General features: G+C 53.6%; 1 protein-coding gene across 4 annotated transcripts in view; it reads left to right on the top strand.

The window, feature by feature from the left end:
* The first annotated feature begins 59 nt into the window (after positions 1-59).
* FRMPD3 (FERM and PDZ domain containing 3) overlaps positions 60-15,252 on the top strand; it is a 54,896-nt gene continuing 39,703 nt past the window's right edge. For 2 of the 4 annotated variants that reach the window (XM_090150455.1, XM_090150460.1), the window contains exon 1: positions 60-10,880. The gene's annotated coding sequence lies outside the window, so the exon portion shown is untranslated. Of the gene's footprint in view, positions 14,591-15,146; positions 15,251-15,252 lie in introns of those variants that run through there. The other 2 variants (XM_090150458.1, XM_090150456.1) reach the window with 2 other exon arrangements.

The raw sequence follows: 15,252 nt of genomic DNA, 5'->3' as shown, positions 1-15,252 counted from the left end.
TTCAGTAAGTCAGGAGGAAAAGGAGGTCAATTCATCACACTCACAGATCCTGTAAGCTGGGGCTGTCTGGCTCTTGAGCTGCTCTGGTTAACATTCTGCTTCCTGCAGTCCGACATGGGCTCTGATTTGGAAAATAGGAGATCACAAAGTCTGCAAAGTGGGGAAAGTCTTTCTGTGGTTAGTGTCTATAAGTAGCACGAGGAGGCTCTGACCAGCAGCTCTGGTTCCTGGTTACTGTTGGAAGACTTGCAAGTGAGGTGTACTTGGCCTCCAATGCTGGCACTGAGGCCAGTTCAGATCCCCTCCAAAACTCTTTGGGGATCCATAGCCACATCTCTGAGGCTTCTTTACCCTGGCAGAACAAGGCAGGCAGTTACTGCTGGATTGCTGAACAAGTCAGCTCTTTTGAATGGTTTTTGACAATATATGGTTCAATGTCATCCATTCACCTGCTGTCCCTCCAGCTATTCTTCTGATCTTTATTAATAAAAGTATATGCTCTAATGAACCATTCTGGTTACTTTTCACTCTTCCTCCTCCGCGTTTTACCCCCAGAGACTTCCTAAAAGTGGAAGAAGGAGAGGAATTTTGCATTACAAAGTACCATTTTCTTAAAGGGCTGAAGTGCAGCAGGAGCTTTTGTTTTGGCCTTCAGGTCTAATCTGGAGCGACAGAGATGGGTAACCAAGAGATTTCTCTCACCACCTTCTGGGCAAATACATTCACTTAGTGCTGTTAAACGTGCAGGAAGCAAAGAGATCCGCTCAGCAATCAAAGAGGAGAGGACAAGCAGGGCTGGTACTTTGATGGGTCTTAATTAAATCTTTTAATCACTATGAAAATAAAATGGCTTTGGGTCCTGCATTTGTCTGGCAATAAAAATAAAACAAAATTGGCCAGCTGGGCTATGGATGGCATCCATGCTGCTGAACTTGGGATAGGAAAGGTGAATTCTCTATTGAAGACATTGATGGTGATTCTTCAGATGCATTTTTGCCAATTGGAGTTTTCAGACTTTGTTGTTTGTAATGTACTTCTTTATAACTCTCATATAAACCTGATCATGTTTGTGTGCTTCCACCACTTACCTTAAAGTGGCTCCATTCCTTGGATCAGAGTAATACTGCCCAATCTCTGCTTTGGTGTTAGTGCACTGAAAAACAGTTATGACTCATCCTAAGCCACTGGGCACGCTGACAACATTCAGGGGCAACTCCAATTTGTATTTGAAGTTTCCATACATTGCATTTGAACATCTCTTATTCCAACTGTACAAAGCCACGGGGAGGGGAACAATGCAGATGTATGAAAGGCTGAGATCATTCCTCCTGACTCAGTTAGTACTGCGTGTGATTGCCAAGAAGTGACACTGAGGCTGTTCTTGGAAAAGGCTTGCCTCGTGGTTCATGGGCAACGTGCTGCTGTGCTCTTCTGTTTGTGATGTCAGTTGCTAGAAGTGGGGGCTTGGCCCTGTTGTTGTACACGCGTGCACAAAACGTTTCCCCAAGGGCATCCCGTAAGTCCACTGCAAAGAAGAGAGTGGAGCTCTGCTCTTCCAAGCCCTGTCCCAGTCCTCAGTCCACAAGGTAGCATTGCCCTTATATTTGACTGCAGTAATTTCCTTAGCCTTAAATCAAGTTCTGTTTAATGTGACGTTAATGTTTGATACTGACAACGAAGGTGAGTTTGGCTCATTTTGTCTCTCTCCAATGCTTCAGTCTGATTTCAAATGGAAATGAGCGTGTGCCACACTGGTATCCATGTCCTATTTTCTCCCCATACATTTTTAAACCTGTGTACATTTCATTTGCATTCAAGAGGCAAAAATCTCAGAGGTAAGTAAGTTTTGTAAGAGTGTTGGCTGCTGAATAGGAAACAGAAATACAAATCAGTCCCAGGATGTGCACATTGCTGTTCTGATCGGGCCTCTTGCCATCACCCCATGGAGATCCTCTTGTGTTATTTTTCTCCTCTCAAGGAGACCAAGGCTGCCCTAGAACAGGTCTTGGTTTTGGTGGGTTTTTGGTGGCTTGTTTGTTTGCTGTGGGTTTTTGTGGTGGTGTTTTTCTGTGGGTTGTCCCGAGAAGCAGCTGGTCCAAGGGACCGGAATTCGGCAAGGTGCTGCCAGCTCCAACACAGTTAACTTGTTTTGCAAATGCTTGGAGGCAGTTCTGCTTTGCTGAACCAGCGCTGGCAGAACATCTTTTGAAGGGGATACAAAAACCCCTCTGCCTCTGAACATCAAAGCTATTGCCTAAGTACCACTCTAACACCTGCAGGCATCTTAATTAATCAAAATTATGAGCCCAGTTAAACAACCCTGCCATTAAGCCCCAGCCATTAAGCATCATCAAGCTTTATTTGGTTCCCTAAGAAACATCTTGATTAAATGTATTGCAGTCAAGTAGAGGGTAGTGTAGCTGTGGAAGTGAGATGGAAGCTGTTAATAGAAGTATCCTGATAAGCAGTGTGTGGTATTGCCTTGTGGGCACCTTGTTTCCCCCAGTGGTGCTGGCAGAGCCATTGCTCTTACTGGGACTTGCTCCTGCACCCGAGCCACGGTGTTGCACTGAAGTGTGCTTCCCAGCTTGCTCTGTGTTTCACTTCCCATAGTCTTCTTGGTCACCTTTGAGATCCCAGCCCTGGAGCAGTGGCACAGACAGCACAGGAGCACCTTAGGTTTTGCAGTTTTTCTCTCAAACTGATGAAATGTTTGACCACTTTAGCCTTTCTCAGCTCAAAGTCACCTCTCTATGCTCTCATTTGTGGAGAGAAGATCTGAGGGGTTTACAGGTATGCTGATGCTGTCCACCCACATTCCTTGGGGACCAACTCTCTTTTATCATTGGTCTCTATTGTGGCTCCAGCAGCTGTCCTGCTGCTGACCAGCACTCCAATCCATGCTGTTTGGGCTTGGTGGTTCCAGCACTCAGCAAAGGCTGCCCAGGCAGCCAGGCTGCATTTGGCCACCTACCTCCTGCAGCTGCAACAGGACGTGGAGAAAGAAATGCCTTCTGGAACATTCTTTTCCTCTTGGAAAGCTGCATAAAACGGCAGGGATAGGAATGAATAGAGCTGAATTTGTTGAATTTTAAGGCGATGATGTAGGCAAGCCAGATGTTTCCTGGACATCTAGGATGTCTAATAGATGTAAGCAGCCGTGGCTAAGGTCAGCAATGCTCTGAGTGTTGGGTGGGCTCCATGTGTGCCCTGTAATGAGGACCTGCTGTCCAGTGTTTGTTGCAGGCCCCGGGTGATGATCTGGTGAGGAGGCTGGGAGAGGTGTGATTTGTGCTAGGCTATGTACTGTGCCTGGGGGGCTGGAGGAGTAGCAGGGTGATGGCTGAATGTGGGAGGCTCTGACAAGGTGAGAAATGCTCCGGGTGCTCAGCCTCATTCCTTAAATCAAGGAAACTGTTTATGTTTTTGGAGGCTGGAATAATAACCCACAAGCTGTGAGGGGAGTGTATGGGTGAGCTAATGGGGCCATGCAGTACAGAAGGAGGATGGCCCTGGGCAGTGCTTACACAGCTCTGCTTCTCTGCTGGGGCTGCTCCTCCTCAAAGCATTGCTGAGCAGCTCAAACCCCATAACATCTGAGTCTGTTAAATAACAGCCCTACCCTGATGGTCTTCTACCCTGATGGACATTTTGTCCCGTGGAAGCAGATCTTCATGGAGTGGGTGGAACTTGGCTGGGAATGGCCCATGTGCAGCGATGTAGGCACTGAAGCTGGCTATGGGAGGTCTGGAGGGAAGTGTCAGTGGTGTGCATGGGAGCAGGCTGCCATGCTGACTGGGAGCTCTCCATCAAAACTATAGCTACAGCTTTTTATACTTTTATAGAGCTATAAAGCCACCTGCTGCAACCTCAGAGCCTCTTCTGTTCCTGTTACCACGTTCAGGCTTCTGGAGGCAGTGGGATCACAACAGCTTGACTTCCTTCTGTGGGCAAACAAGAAAGAGCTCTTCTGTCATGACCTCATGTTTCTCTGTTGCCCTTGGTAAGCTGTACCTTACATATCTGTTGCAAACATGATCTTCCTCTGCTCTGCTCCTCATTAAAAATAACTGAGGTGTTGGCACTGGGACCCTTGGGTGTCCCAGGGAGAAACTGGTGGAGCTGGCAGGTGGGGGATGGCATCTCCAACTGGAAGGCAGCACCCAGCAGGCTGTTGGCACTTGGTGTGCCTTCACACACTGCTTGAGGGCACCCACATCCAACCAAAGGACCCAGTGCAGCTGCTAATTCCACACCATAGCTCTCTGATGGATGCTGATGGGTGGCAGCTCTGCGCTCCCATCATGACAGTGTGGCAGAGGGGTAGTATTATGGGATGGGGCCAATGGGGTGGTGCTGGAGCAGCGCTGTGGGGCCGAGCACAGGAACTCTGTGCTGCCGGTGGCTGTGTGCTCCAGGCCCCTCTTCTACCTCCGGTGATGGGGAACGCCGAGAGAGGAGGATGAGCTCTCTGGAGGATGGCAGGGGCTGAGTATCCTGCAGAATAACTGCAGAATGGCAAAAATAGCTCCTTAAAAGCCTCTGAAGCGGAGCCATCCTAATGGCTGCTCCTGACGTCTCAGGCTCCGCGTCTCCCCCGTGTCGCTGCTGAGCACTCGGGATGCATTCAGCCCATTACGTCGCAGCAGTTATTTGAATTTCCCAGGCTGATTTTTGTGTTCACTTCCATATTCTCCACCATCACTCTTATGGGCTCTCTCAATCATCTCCCCCTCTGTGCCCATGTGTACACACACGAGTGCCTCTCTGCATCCCCAACCTGCAGCCTCGTCCCTGTTTGAAAGATGTTCCTCTATCAGCACAATCTTCAGAGCATTGAATTGAACAGGGAATTGGATTTCTGTGGCTGCAATATCTCAGCATCTCTCCCTCTGCACCCACTCCATTTCCCTGCGTGTTCTCCAGGACGTCTCCACCATTCTGGCAGCGCTTCCATATTTCAGGCAGATCAGGTCTGCAGAGCTCAACCCTCTGAAGACACTTTGGTGCAAAAGACACTGATCAGGGCTTTGTGGCAGTTTGCTGGCTGTGCCTGTGCAAAAAACGGAGCAGGCAGGGGCTCACAGGGACCAAGGAGTCCCCTGCTGTCCTTCACTGGTGCCAGCAGTAGGTCAGGTTTGTCATCAGTCCAGCTCCATTTACATCACGGGTGTTTGGAGCCAAACCCAAGGGGTAAGGGATGCTTCATGTTGATCTTTAGACTCCAGCTCTGTGCTTAATAGCTCACCATCTCAGTGCTGTGCTGCTGAGCCAGGAGTCCCACAGAGATCAGGTGGGGGGCTCTGCCATTGACATTTGCACTGTTATGGTGAGGATGCAGCACTCACACTCCTTCCCTCTGCCTGGAAAGAAGACCTCACCAAAGCACCCAGGCTGCTCTCAGCTCCAGTCAGCACATCTCAGAGGGGCACTGCTTCTGGAATCCTGGCCTGGAGTTTTTTGTCAGTGGAAATCCAGGCTAAGATGAAAGCATCAAGGAACCTGTGAGCCTGCAGACACCAGTTTAAACAGTTGCCTTTCAGCTTGGAAATACTGACTCTTCTTTTTTATCAAATCACACCCAACATCGCTGGTGCTAAAGGAGCAGCATCAAATTGTCTCCTTAGTTTTCCCAGTGCGTTGACTCGCTGCACTTGGCAGCATTTGCAGTCAAATCCATTTTCTCTTCGCTGGCCAGGCGCTCACTGCTGGCAGAGCACGCAGAGAAGGGGAAGGGAGAAATAAAAGCATGCTGCATGATGGCCCCAGCCTGTGCCTGCACCTGGGGTGGGCTGAGCACCTCCGGCTGTGCCCTGGCTCTGCATTTCCCACTTGTTCAAGCTGCTTCTGCACTCCAGGAGTTGGAATCCTGCTCCAGGTCTGAGTTTTTGAAGGGACTGAGCTGCCTATAGAGGTATCTGCCTGCTGTCTGTGCTGCTGCCTTCAACCTCATTGTGTACCTGGGGTCAGAGGGGCTGAGATGAGACATGTGCCTCTGATCTCCTCTCTGAGCTGCACAGTCCCCGTCCCACAGCTGTGCTGGGGGATCTCCTCTGGAGGATGCTGACATTGCACTGAGCATGTTACTCTCATAGCAACCCTGCCACTGGCAGCACAGCCCCGTTGTGTGCCCTGTGTGCATGTGCTCAGGTGTTGCTATGCTTCTTCCTTCCCAAATCTCCTCCTCCTCACAGCTCTCCTCCCTGCCGTGCACCCAGCACTGGCTCTTTTCTTTATCGCTGCAGGGGATTCCTTTCTCAGTGAGAATCCTCCTGCTGCCTCCTAAATCTTTCCACTTTCCGTTGAAGTGCTGCAGGCCTGGTGAGGCTGAATGGGATGGAGATGTCCTCAAGAAGGGCTCCAGTTCCTGGGGTTGCTCTCAGTGCCAAAGCTCCTGCTACCACCCCCATGCTTCTCCCCTTGTGCCTTCAGCATTCACACAGCACTGATGGGAAGAAGCTGACCTCTCCAATTAGTGCTTACAGTGTGATTGCAGCCCAGCCAGGTGCTCCCTCCAGCCACAGCAGAGGAGTGTCATCTTCATTCATTGCTTTATTAGTGCTGTAACCATGCAGGGCTGCAGTTACCTTTAATTACAGGCTCTGTTGGGGCCAGTCATGCTCTTTCAGTGAGCAGTTTGAAGGTCTGTGCTACCATACAATGGGAGAACTTACTGTCATGTCACTATTCAGTCTGGGCTGATGCCTGGCTGCTAGTGAGCGGGGATGCTGCTGAATAAGGGGAAGGGAGAGGGGAGGGCTGTGCTGCCCTCAGCTGTGCCATTGGACTCTATGCTCTGGAGCTGTGCTTGGGGAACTATAGGATGCACAGAGTGCAGCACAGAACCCTATGGGCTGCAGGCAGCTTTGTGCCATGCTGGAAATTGGAAGAGGTCTGCGTGTTTGTTTCTTCTTTTAAATCAAAAGTGCCCCAGGGGCTGACAGCATCCTCAGCTAAACGGAATACAATGCAAAATGCAAAAGGACAGTGAGAAACCATCAGATTTGCAGTCCCAGGAGAGAACAGCCACACCAATTAGCAGCAGGGGTTGACAACTGCCTGGCTGGAAGGAGAATTTGCTCCCCACTCAGCACATGGGGCTGGGGGGCGCTGCTCTGGGTTTGCACTGGACTGAGGAGGAGGAGAGGAAGTGATCTGGTGGGGGCTGAATCCCATCCCCAGCCCCAGTCCCACACACGTGGAAGGGACAAGGCTGGGCTTCCACCACAGCGCCTTCCCACCCAACAGGTGGCTTCAGCACATGAGCAGGCTGATGGGGAATGGTGGCAGAACAGAAGGGGCCTTTCTCAGCTACGGGGCACAAACTGATGGCTCTAGCACTTTGTATTCCACTTCTAAACAGGATTACAGAGTAAACCAAGACAGAAGATAAGATCCTGCTCGTCTACAATCCACAGAAAGAGCTTTTCCCCCTCTGGCTTTATTAAGAGCACCTTGGGGACGAGAAGAAGGAAAGAGGAGTGATTCAAAGGGAACATCAAAATGTATTTCCATGCATTCCATGCAGGCAGGGCGCTGCTCCCGGCCTCGCAGCACAGCAGCTCCTGTTCAGGGCTTCTTGAGAGGGACCCTGAGCTGTGGGTTCCCATAGGGTCTGTTTGCAATGCTATTTCGATGGCACACATCTGAAGTGTTGGATCAGGAATTCAACACCATCGTCTGTTCTCACTCCTTTCAGCCCATCTCCATAAAAGAGGGAAACACAAATGCTTTGCATCTAAAAATAAATGCAGTCCTCTGCTTTCCCCACATTGTTGCAGGCGGTGTTTGGGGCCCCAGCAGTGCCCTCACCCCATTGATGGTGGCTGATGTGTTTCCTCTGTGGTCAGTGGGCACAGTGGGGCTGTGGTTGGATTGTATCACCTTTTCTAACCTTAATGCTTCTGTGATTCTATGAAAGCTCCATAGCTCCATCCAAGTCCCTCTCCCAGGTTGAGACTTCAGGAATTGGGCTTCTAAATATCAAAGGATTGATCTGAACACTGCAACTCGTTCATTTTTAAATACCAGTTCTTAGATGCTTATCTTCTGCTGCTAGGTGTGCATCCCCGAGCCTCTCCGGGTATTTATGAGGCCTTGAAATTTAATCCTCAAAGAACGTGTTAAAAATTCAGTCCTTCATGCACGGCTCTGTGATTTTGGAGGCTGAGGTTTGGAGGAAAAAGCAAATATGGGGAACACATGGTGGGACAGCAAGGCAGCAAGGTGCAGCACGGCATGGCATGGCACAGCATGGCATGCAGGTGGGAACACCCAGTTGGCAAAGGGACCAGCTGGTGGTGCTCCCAAAGCTGGGGATCTGCTGCTTGTTTTCCTCTTTTTATCTCTGTTAAGCAAAGGCAAAATCCTCTGCTTCCTTTGGGGCAAAGCACTCTGTGTGCCCAGGGATTCCCGCTTGAGGGAAGGAACTAGAGAACACATTGAAAGCCTGTACGTGCGTGGGGTGCATTTCTGGAGGGATTTGTGCCTCCTGGGGAACGTTCAAAGGCATCCACAAGCCCCTGGCATGCTGCTGTGACTACTGAGGGATGGGGCAGCCCTGAGCTCAGTACCACCAGCACCAAACTCCTGGGGCTCCAGAGGCGCAGCCAGAGGTCCCATCTCCCTCCTCGCCCCCGCCGTGCTGATTTCCATCACTTGCCCCAAAGGATCTCCTGTCCCACAGTGCCATTGCTTCTGGGCTGGGCTGCTTTAGGACACACAGCCTTCACACTGCCCCAGCTGGAGTGCCCACCTCCAGCCTGTATGTCAGCTGCAGCCGCCTGCAGAGCTGCTCTCTTGCTGGGGTAACACCTGCCAGCTCCCAGGCACAAAGGTGGAAAGGCAGAGGACAGCTAGAAACAACTCACGAAAGCATCTGCTTAGAATAGAAAGAGGTGTGTAACCATGGCTTCAGCTCTGTGCTGCGTGCCTGAAATGCAGATGTCTGCCACTGGCTCTGCTGGGCCAGAGTTAGCAGCTGTGTAAAGGGACCAGGAAAGCACTGGGGCCCAGGCTGGGGGTGGTGCTCAGTTTGGTGTGATGGCCACAAATGATCCCCAGATCCGGACCCAGCATCCCCATCTGCAGTGAAGGAGCCTTCCTGGGCACTGCTGTCCCCACCATGGGACATGGAAGCCCCAGCTGTGTGCCATCCAGCCCTTCCACCCCTCCAGCATCCCCACCATGGAGAGATTTACCCCAGGCAGGAATGGGTGCATGCTGAGAATGAGAATTCAATGTCTGAATGCCTTCAGTTCCTTCCTCCAAATAAATCACTGTGTGACTCTAATTATTGTGCTTGCCCTGCATACACACCAGCTTCATATGGAAAATGAGTGCGGAAGGATTTATGACTGCTGATCCTTGCTCTTCCATTTTTGATATTAAAACATGTTTAATTCATTGCAACATGGATTAAAATAAGGGAGGCAACGGATGAACTCCAGGAGTGTTTGGGAGTTTGGTTGCTGCTCTGCTTGCCTTGCAGCAGGACTGCTTGTCCTCCCCTCTGAGCCCAGCTGAGCTTGGGATCTGCCTGAATCCTATCTCATGTAACCACCCCACTTCATCCAGCTGTGGATCTGCGGCTGTTTGGACAGCAGTATGGAGAGAACCGTCACCAAGATGTTATTTCTGAGGAGGGACAGCTTGCAGCCTCATTAGATGCAACAGGAGTTGGAGGTTGCTGAGGTTTGAGGCTTCCCTAAGCAATCGGCCATCTCTGCTGCTATGAATCATCTCCTGCTTTCCAAAAAGCTCTCCTCTGTGCTACAAAAGCCCTTGGCCTCCGGGACACTGTTTGCATTGAATCTCCAACTATCATGCAAGCATTTCCAGTGTAGTCTGGTAGCATCCTCCATATCCTAGATATTCTCCCAGCCTTTCCCAGCCCTTGCTGTTATTTGGGGTCGATTGGTGCTGCGGCTAAAAGCCCTTTAAATGCTCTTGTTAGCACTGAAGGTGAGGTCCACAGTGTGCCCAGAACTGCAGGGCAAAGGCAGTAAATCAGCTTTCACTTCATTACAACGACTGGAAAATCCTGATGGAGAGCAGCAGAGGTGTCCTCGAAGGGGCCATTGCCCAGCAGCGAGCTGCCAGCCCTGTGCTTTGCTCCTGATTTATTTTCCTGCTGTGCTGCAGGATGGCTTTGAACTCCTTGTGCTGCCAGGGGGGCTGCAGATATGCTGGGGTCCTGGCTGGCAATGAGGGCTGGTGTGATGAGCACACATCTTGGAGCAGGGGGTGCTGCAGATGGTCCCAGATATAAGTCCTCTCCCTTGCACGGCATTGAGGAGGAGCACCGTATTTTCACAGTCCTTAATTCATCCCTATGAGAGGCCTTAGATCAGACCCCCACCTCCTAATAGAGGTATGAAGTGGAAAAAGGCTGCTTATCCTCTTCCATTTCCCCCCACCCCCTCGGGTAGGGAGCTGCTCTGTGCTCAGGTGCGTGGAAGCAGCACCAGATAAAGGAGCCCACGTACTGCCCGATCTCTGCTGCACTCCTGATCCCCAGGAGGGAGGAATTGTGGTCGTTCCTCACCTGTAGAGGGGGCGGCAGCCCATGGGGGTCCGCAGGCTGCGATGCAAAGGGGGAGAGGGAAGCAAAAGAGATGCCCTTCTGCCCCATGGGGTGCTCGCTGTGCTGGGACCCGCGGCTCTATCTGTGTTCCTCTCATAGCACACGTGTGCCATTAAGAGAAAAAAAAAAAGATCAGTGCTCCCAGAAGCTAAAAATAACAGCAGGCAACGAACGGGGTTTGGCCAGGAGACAGTACGGGAACGCGGGGGTGTGGAGCAGGAGGTGTAATTTCACTGCTGCTCCTCCAGCAACAGGGCGAGGGAGAAGGGGATGAACCGAGGCAGCCATCGGCGAGGTAAACACTGCGTGGCCCCACGGAGGGGGGTGGGCAGAGCCGGGGGGTGATGGGGCAGAGCTGGGAATTGGGGGAGAGCTGCGGGCTGCGAGTAGTGGGAGCCGGGCTGCGTGCGAGGATGGAAAGCTCTGCTGCTAAATGAGGGAGTGAGTGCAAACAGGCTGTAATTACCATCGCTCCTCCAGCGCCAGCTCTCCGCTCGCCCCGAGCTGTCAGATGCGCTCTCGCGAATGCCTCCATCTCCTTCGCGTGGTCAAATCTCTGTTTGTTCGCTCCTCCGGACCCGGCGTTCCGCTACCAGCTGGGGAGGGGGGCAGGGGAGGAAGGAGGGGTGGGGATGTGTGGGCAATTCTCCGTGGGGAGGTGTGCGCTGGGGCTGCTCGCGTTGATACAGATGCAATAAGGCGGCCACAGCTGCTTCAAGCCCTCCTTGAATGGCTGCAGTCCGTCTGCGGTGACGGCCCCATCGTGGCACGGAGGGGACGGGTGCTGCCTACCTCTGTGCCAAGGGATGAGTCCTGCTCCCCTCCCACAGCTACACCCGGGGAAGGGATGGGCAAAGGTATTCGCCTCCTCCAGCCGGTTTCAGGTCCTGCCCTCCTGGCACAGGTGCGAGCCCCTGGCAGGGCTCTGATACCCTCAGCACGCCCCGACCGCTGCCTGGAAGGAAAACAAAGCGAAAAATAGCCACGGCAACAGGTCCAATTAGCAAAGGCATTGATGCCTCCGGCTTTCAGAGGGGGCTGAGCTGTCTGGCAGCCAGGCTGCTCTGTGCAGATGGACCAATTTAGCCAGGTAAGGAAGGAGCCGCAGAGCTGGAGTGCTGCCATCTCCCCGGCCGGCTCCGGCACTGCTCCGCTCTGTAATTGTGCTGCAGCCGTACAGACAGCTGCCATCCATCACCCCGCTGCCATCCCGCTGGCTCTGCTGCTGGGATGGCATCCACAGGGCGGTGTGGTCCCTGGGTGCTGCATCCCTGCGGGGCTGTGCTCCTGGTGCCTGCTTGTCCTCCCAGCTGTGGGGTGAAACTGGAGCCCCGGATGGACCTGAGATCCTCCAGGGTTGGAATAGGGTTCCTTGTTATCAGGTTCCTTGTTAGTCAACAACTGGGTGCAAGGGAGAAAGCTCTTTGCCTGCTCTCCACAATGGGAAGATCTGCTGTGTGAGTTTAATGACTCCTTTAATGGCACAGGGTGAGAGATCCTGAGTGCTCCCAGAGAAGCTCCACTGGAGGATGACACTTCTCAGGGCTGAGAGGCAAATCCATAGCAGAATGAATGGGCTTCCTCGGTACCTGCAAGCTGCTGGCGTTCTGTTCCCCACTGTACCCCATTATTCCCAGTACAGAGCATCCCTGTGCTGGTGGGAGTGTGTGGTGTGAACATGGAGCTGCCCCAGTTTGTCTGCACCAGAAACATGGGGCTCTGCCTCCAGCGAGCTCCTGCAGGCTTACACAAATCTTGCCGTGTGAAGAATGCTCTTTTTCCAGTTTGAAGGGTTGTTTTGCTGTTACTGCAATGCATTCCTAATCACATGTTTAATTGAGGCCTTTGGGGACTGAGGAGGCTGAAGCAGGTGCTGTGGGAGATGAGCTTTAGGCAGGCAGAGGGCAATGGGGGAGAGGCAGCAGAAAGGAGCCCAGCGGCTGTTCCACTCCCCCCCCAGACCCCACCACTGCAAGAAGGGCACACACCACCTCCAGGCACCCTGTGCTCACAGTGCTGCCTTCACAAGTCCCTGCAGTCCAACCCAGGTCCCCAAAACCCCAACACCCTCTCACCTTCATTGCACACAGCCACCCCTGGCACAGGGAGAAGCACAGGAAGAAGCCTCCTTGCCTTGCACCCCCTGGGCTCATTGCTCCGTTCTGCATCCTGCAAGGAGGAGCATCACCAAAGGTCCCCTGCAATAGCTGTGGGCATTGCTGTGCCCTGCAGGTGACAACTGCCTGGGAAAGGTGCTGGTGTCCACCTGCTCCCAGCCCCACTCCTTGGTGCTGCTGCTGCTCCCACAGCTGCTGAGCCTGTTGCTTACATAAACGCTCGCTCTCGAGTGCCGATGGAGCTGTTTGCTTCCCATCCCACTGGGCTCGGCGAGCTAATTTTATTTTTCCTGGGCTTAATGGGATGTTTATTCCACAACAGCCTTCCCACGATGCCTGGCAGGAGGGATGCTGTGCCCTCAGCCCAGCACCACTGCAACCGAGCTCTCTCAGTGCTGGGGGCTGAGCTCTGCTCCCCTAACCCAGCCCAGTGGTTTTGGTGAGCCCTGCTGAGGACTCGGGGCTCCGTATGGAGCAGCCAGGGATGGGGCAGCGCTGAGTCCTGCCATGTCGTGGCAGCGTGGCTCCCAGCAGGCGGCAGCGATCCGGCTTGACAACTGCTGGGTTGTTTCATGACAACTGCCAAGCAGCCATCGGGTAGTCGTGATTTCTCCTACTCGCTCTGGCTCGGAGCCATCTGGAGAGATGGAGTAGGAGGGGGCTGCTCTGCTCCTCTTTAAGGAGAGAGGAAGCCCAGGTGTGCACCTCCCATCCTCATCCCATCTACCACACACGTGCTGCTGGAGCAGTGATCCCACGCACCAGGGGATGTTTCCCAGCTCCTTGCAGGAGGGCCGAGTCCCCCTCTCTGAGCTCGTGCTTCTAACAGCTTTACAGCAGCAGCCAAAGCTGAAAGGTGTGTGTGAGGTAGTGGCTGCAAGCAGCACGTCCTAATGCTCTGCAATGGGAAGGATATCTGTGCACACAGGCGAGGCAGAGGGATGAATGTGTATTTATGGAGCAAACTTTGATATTAAAAGCTAGAAAACGCTATCAGCTTTGTTAGATCTTCCCTTCAATCTTCATCTTGAAAATATCTATATTTTTTTACAAGTTATTTTCACACGGTTGTATCTGTAAGGAGACCAAAATTGCCATGAGCTTAAAAATAGTGCAGGAGAAGCTGAGATGGGAGCAGAGAGCCTTCCTGAGGTATGCTGTGCTCAGGAAGGCAGCAGGAAGGGGCACGCAGACCCCCAGCACGGGCATGTTGTCAGGTGGAAGATGGAGAGAGAAGAACCACTTGGGGGGAATGCAATCTCAATGTTCTCTGAGCAGAGCAGTGCTGCTCTGCTGGTGATTCTGTGGCTGCAGAGAGGTCTGGGGGAGCGCTGATAAAATGGGGAGCACCGTGTGGCCAAGGGCTGGGTGGGATTTCTGTAAGGGCTCAGGGCACAGAGCTGCTGGTGGGACGGGGAACGCAATGAAGGCAGCAGAAGTGCTTGTGGTTTTGGTAAGAGGTCAGAGCCGGGAAGCTGCAGGCAGGTCTGAGTTCTTCTGGGAATTGTTGGAGCCCTGACCAAGACGAGGAGTAACGATGGAATGGGAGATGGCTTCTTAAAGGAGGGATTCACGGTTTGCGAACCTGCTTGCGCTCTTTCCTGTGGGCGCTATCCAGCTAATTGTTTACCTGAATTCCCCAAAGCCATGGTAACTTCACCCCCCAGCCCTCATTTCTCCGTATTTTAATGAGAAAAACGCACAAGCCTCCTTCTGTGCCTAGATAACGGTTTCCTTAAGAGCTTTTGTTGTTTGGTGTTTTTTTTTTTAATGGAGGAGGTTACCATGGAGTTACCTATGGATGGGAGCGCAGGAAGCACAGCACGTTTGGAGAGAAGGGTGAAGAGCAAGAGGTGCAAACCTGGCACATCGCACAGAAGTTCTAAAGGTGCTCAAAATGAAGCTGACGGGGAACTGCAGCAGGTTCCCATGGTGTCGAGCGAGCGGATGGCACGGATGGCAAGCGGGGCTGGATCCTGGCGGGGCAATACCGGAGCTGCGGGGGGCGCGGAGGTGGCCTTGGAGCCCAGCATCGGGGGCTCAGGGGGCGGATGGGCAGCGGGGAGATGCTCCAGCTCGGAAAGGGCGGCGGAGAGGAGCGCTCCTCCAGTGACAGAGCAGCGGGCGGGGGACCTCCGACGGGATGGGGACCCGGGGATGCGCACCGCGCACACCGCAGCCGATCGCGCCCTCGTCCCGACGGGGCAGCGCGGGGTCCTCCCGCCGCCCCCCCGCCCCCTCCTCCCTCTCTCCCCGGGCCCCGCCCCGCGTATCCACAGCCGCTCTCAGCCCCGCAGAGCCGCGCACAGCGCCCGGTGCCGCAGCCGCCCGCCGCCGCCGGCCGGGAGGGAGCGGGCAGCCCGGCGGTATGGCGGGGCGGCGGGCACGGGCTGCGCGCTGAGCGGGGCGCGGTGCGGTGCGCGGTGCGGGCGCTGCGGCGGCGGCAGAGCCATGGGGGCGGCGGCCCGCAGGGGCCAGGCCGTGCCCGCCCGCCGCGCCGCCCGCCTGAACCACCGGCAGCGACGGAGGGAGCGGAGCCGGAGCCGAGGT

The sequence above is a fragment of the Phasianus colchicus genome, chromosome 14, assembly GCF_987193195.1.
Source record: "Phasianus colchicus chromosome 14, bPhaCol1.hap1.1, whole genome shotgun sequence".
NCBI classification, from domain to species: Eukaryota; Metazoa; Chordata; class Aves; order Galliformes; family Phasianidae; genus Phasianus; species Phasianus colchicus.
This window is presented reverse-complemented; position numbering and strand designations above follow the sequence as displayed.